We start from the raw sequence: 5,284 nt of genomic DNA, 5'->3' as shown, positions 1-5,284 counted from the left end.
TAAACAATGTTGAAAGCAAATGATGGGATGAATAACACATTTTGAAGTATTATGTTTTCATCAAGCCTGATCTGTCCTATATGAGTAACCTTCACTGTTTCACCATTTGGGAGTTTAACAGACAATCCATGGATTTTATGGTATATTTCAAGGTAGTCTAAGGAGCATGTAATGTGATCAGTAGCACCCGAATCTAATATCCACATGGTATGGGAATTCAAAACAGCACTAACATAAGGATTATAAGTAATGCTACCTTCTCCATGTATTCCCTCAGACCCTCTGAAATCTGATATGATCCCAGGGCTAGTGACTGTTACAGCAGCACTGCTTGAAGGTTGATTTTCCTTGTTTTGGTTCTGCAAAAGAAACAGTAACGTTTGAAACTGATCAGCAGATATACCTGTTTCCCCAACTTGATTCACAAATGCATTTGAAGGCTGCTGTGTGCCTTGGTACTGCTTGTTCTTAGTTTTATAGCCTGCTATCCATCTGGGAGGGTACCCATGCTTCTTATAGCATTTCTCAATCGTGTGACCATTCATACCACAGAAGGTGCACTTAGGTACGTTTTTCCCTCCATTAGCATTGAATTTCTTCTTATTGTTAAAAGTTGCAGCTACTACAAGAGACTGTTCTTCCTATGTCTGATTCTGAACAGCATTAGATTGGGCAAGGTCATTGCCCCTTTGGTTGAGAGTTCCTCTGATTTTCCTCTCCACTTTGAGAGCCATATTTAGAACCTTCTCTATGTCCGGAATGTGATCCATCACTAGAACTCCAGACGTAATAATCTCATATTCTTCGTTCAGACCTTCTAGGAATCTGATTATCTGATCTTCCTCTCTTTGCTTCTGCATTCGGCTAACAAGAGTGCATGACAATCTCGGTACACATTCACACAATAACAGGGGCCTTAGAGAGTTCATTTCCTGCCATAGAGCATTGCTCTCTGTGAAGTATTCATTCACCGTCATGCTTCCTTGAACGACCTTGAATATCTCATTCTGGATTTCATCAATTTTATGAGGATCTGACTGAGAGTATCTCTTCTCAAGTGCTCTCCAAATATCAGATGATTTATCGAAATACATAACACTATCTGCAATTCTAGGGCTAATCGATCGAAGGATCCACGAGGAAACAATACGATTGCATCTCCTCCATGATGCTATCCTAGGATCGGCTTCATCTGGAATTGGAATCGCTTCAGTTGCGAATCCAAATTTATTCTTCACTTCCAGAGCGATCCTCATCGATCTGCTCAAGGAAGCGTAATTGAGCTCGGTTACTGGCGGAGAAACCAGACTCAAGTTCGGATTCTCCGTCATGTGAAGATATATACAAAGGATCGTCAAACTCCTCCACCCGCTGATTAGGGTTCATCGTAGTCTGATTCGAAGATCCTGCCGCATTCTCCATCGGATTATTGTTTCCAGCTTCCTCCATCATGACGGCAGTAGTGTAGGTGCGATTCCTTTCTGATACCATGATGAATTGAGCAGAAACACATCAAAGCAAACACGAAGGAGGTGAAAGAAGAGTCTGATGGATGTTCAATGTAACAGTGTTCATGCTGGGCAAAACTTACAGAGCAGAGAATAAAAAAGAACTTGAGAGGAAAAAGAGCAGTCAAAGTTGCCTTTTATTACAAAGATAACTAACTAAGGACTTGAAAGGACAAGTATGCCCCTGGTTATTTAATTAGTATACTTTATCTCTTTTATGTGATTTATGTAACTATAATGGATATGGATTCCTTCATCACTCAAAACAAAAAAAAATATATAAAAAATATAAAATATAAAATATAAAATAGATCCTTATTTTTGCATTTTTTTTTTACGGATTGAAATCATGTACATGAGCTAAAATTTGCATCCTAATAATTTGAAATATGGGTTTTAGGGCTAGCCAACCCTTGTGTAATCTTTTCTAATCCTTAGCAAATTTCAACCACACTATGTTCTAGTTCGGTTCAAAGAGAATTTATGAAAAAGGAGACTATTTAAAAATTTGAAGGAGTTTAAAGAAGAATTTTTTGATATTAAAAGTTTTACTTTTAGTTTATGTTGGGTGTATATTGACCGCGAACATGAAATTAATAAAGAAAATATTTTAAATTTTAATTTTGAGACTGAAATTAAATAAGTTCATTTATGAATTTATGCCACGTAACACTAACTGCACCAACCAAAAAAAAAGGTAGAGGTTGAACCTCTCTTGTGAGGATTCCAAAAATATGTAGTCATTGATGCATCATGAATGGTGTCTCGTTATTTCGCCGCGACAAATATTAGCTTCCATTCAATCTTTCTTAAATGATTGTGGCCGGTATATAGTTTAGACAATTAATAAGACACTTATACAAAGTTATTTTCATGGAAATAATACTAATTATATATATATATATATATATATATATATATATATATATATATATATATATATATATATATATATATATATATATATATATATATATATATATATATATATATATGGTGCGGATCCCATGAGACCCCTATATTAAATGAGATCATGAGATCACATCCCATCCATTAATACATTTGTAATGGAAGGATGATATTGAATGAGAAATATAGTGTAAATAAGGCCATATTTTAATCAGAAGGGTTTAAAAGTAATTCTATTAATGTGTTAATTTTGGCTAGAATTAGATTGGAATCTTTGACATAATAATAGACCACAAAATTAATGAAAATAAGTAGTAATCAATTTTTGTTAGTAGCTGTACCACTCTAACCGTGAACACAGTGTGGTGAAGCGCAAGAACAGTCTAGGGGTCGTGGTTGGCGAGTAATAACACGAGTATGTGTTGTTGTTTTGATTTTGAAATTGATTTTGAACGTCGGTCTGTGCATTCTGGACCTACGACGTGTGCGTAAAAACATTTTACGCATTTGTTATTGTATTTTGTTGATGTGTTCTGAGCAATTAAAATGTAACTTGAACACGAAGGAATGAGGGGTGTTTGTTTGTTATTTTTATTAAAAAAAAAAAAAAGAATGCAAAAGCAGTTGGATAATGTGTATACTATTGGTGTGTGCGTGTGTTTAAATTGGCGTGTGTAGGTTCTAGATGAAGGGGGTTTAGAATTTGTTTTTCCTTCATTTTGTATCAAACATTAATATTAGGGGTGTCCGTGAAATGATATTGTTATTTCATTTTGAATGAATTAGACGGTATGAGTATTATTTGGTTGCTTTCCTATGCAATGCAGTTTTTTTCCAGCTGGTGTGTGCGTTTATGTGTGAAGGTGTGTGCAGCGTGCTGGGATAAGGCGTGGGAATGTTTTTTTTTTTTTTTTAGCCTGGCGGTTTATCTTGTAGAAAATTATTATTAAGATGTGTGCATAAACGATGGTGTTTTTCGTTGTTTTTTTTTTAAATGGAAAAGAAGGTACGAGGGGTATTTCGTTAATTTTTTGTTGAACGTAGTTGAATATTTAGGGTGGTGTGTTCGTACATGTAGTTCAGCGTGTGCATGAAACTAGGTTCAATAATGGCATGGGAGGTGTGTACAGATGTTTATTATGTTGCTGTGTGTTTTATAACATTTAAAGTGTGTGCATTTCCGTGGTATGGTGAGTGCAAATCGTAGGGTAAAGAGGTTTGCAACTTCCGTTAATTCATTTTTGTACACAGATTTAGTAATAGGGGTGGACATGGAATGAAATTGTTAGTTTGTTTTGAATGAAATAGACGAAAAGGGTATTATTCGGATGTGTTGATAGGGGGGGGGGGTGGTTTGTTTTGTGACGCTGGTGGGTGCGTATATGTGTTAAGGTGGGTGCACCTTGTGACGGATGCACACGCCAATACCCGACTACGCACAGACTATTGTGTCATATTACTTTGAACACACACAAACCTCAGTCACAGTGAAATGCAGACGCCAACATTCAACTATGCACAAACCAGTGTTAACACATCACCGATTAAAAATATTTGCATTCCGCGAGTAAAAAAAAAAAAAAAAAAAAAAAAAAAAAAAAAAAAAAACAAACAAACAAAACATTGGATCCCTGAGATAAAATGAATATGGAAAAACGATTAAAACTCATGCTCACTGTAAGCAACAAAGATCTGTAATCAAACACAAAAACATAAACATTATTATACAATCGACACACCAAAAACACGCATTACAGTACAATGCACAAACTGATAGTATTCTAAGCACAGACCATAAACCCAGTAACATGCACACGCCAATACAGAACTACGCACCGACTATTTGGTCCTATTACTTTGCACACACCATGGTACGCACACGCATAGACCATGGTGACTTAATCCGTTGTTATACCCCATTTCTCAAAAGAAATTGACATTAAAAATAACATTTGTACCATCCAGAATTGCATCGAAAACTTTGGTTTGACATTTTTATCAAGTTCATTAAATAAATTACGGGTTGCAACAGTCAGAAGATGAGATGAGCTATCCAGATCATTTCGTCTATCCGCATGAGGGAACCTAAGAGGAAAATGCACAAAACAAAATGTAAAACATGTAATAAAATCAATTAAACAAGCAAATCTGGTTCACTTCTAATAAATAATTGATCTCTATTAATAAGAATGAGAAGAACTCACAACCTAAGAGCAGACTTCAGTTCTGAAATAGAATGAAGGCATTGAACAGTAGAATTCCTGTAACATGTATTTCCTAGATTAAATAAGCTAGCAGAATGACCCTAGCTAGGAATGAAACATTACCACCCTATTATAATGTGTGACGCAAACTAATAAATTACGTTAAAGTAAATCCATTCATCATGATTTGAAGAAAACAACACCATAGAAGAAAACAAATACAAAGTAACAAAATTAATGTTACATGTATTGTGTGACAACCAAATCAAAAGAGAGATTTCTCAACACGAGAAGAAGCAACGTGGAATCATTACAATTAGCAATAGGGAATCATGTACCTCTTTTACTGTCAGTTTTGACCAATCTGCATCATCCTAAACGATGAAAGAAGAAGCAATTTCTCAATAACAGAAATTGAATTCTCTACCCAAAAAAAAAAAAGAAAAAAAAGAAATTGGATTTAGCACTAAAAGAAGCATTACAATCATCCAAGTAAAGCAATTAAAAATTCAAGTAAATAAAAGTTTCTAATACCTTCAATAAACCACCTTTAACCACAATCTTCTGCCTTTTAGGTGGTACCCCAATCAGATCAAATAGCTGGTATTTGAAGACATATGGAGGCTAGCTAGTATCAATTTCCACGGCAGGAAACACCTCCTT

This window comes from Ipomoea nil, unplaced genomic scaffold (assembly GCF_001879475.1).
Source record: "Ipomoea nil cultivar Tokyo-kokei standard unplaced genomic scaffold, Asagao_1.1 scaffold0728, whole genome shotgun sequence".
NCBI lineage: Eukaryota > Viridiplantae > Streptophyta > Magnoliopsida > Solanales > Convolvulaceae > Ipomoea > Ipomoea nil.
The sequence above is the reverse complement of the archived record's forward strand: the minus strand, read 5'-3'. Positions refer to the sequence as shown.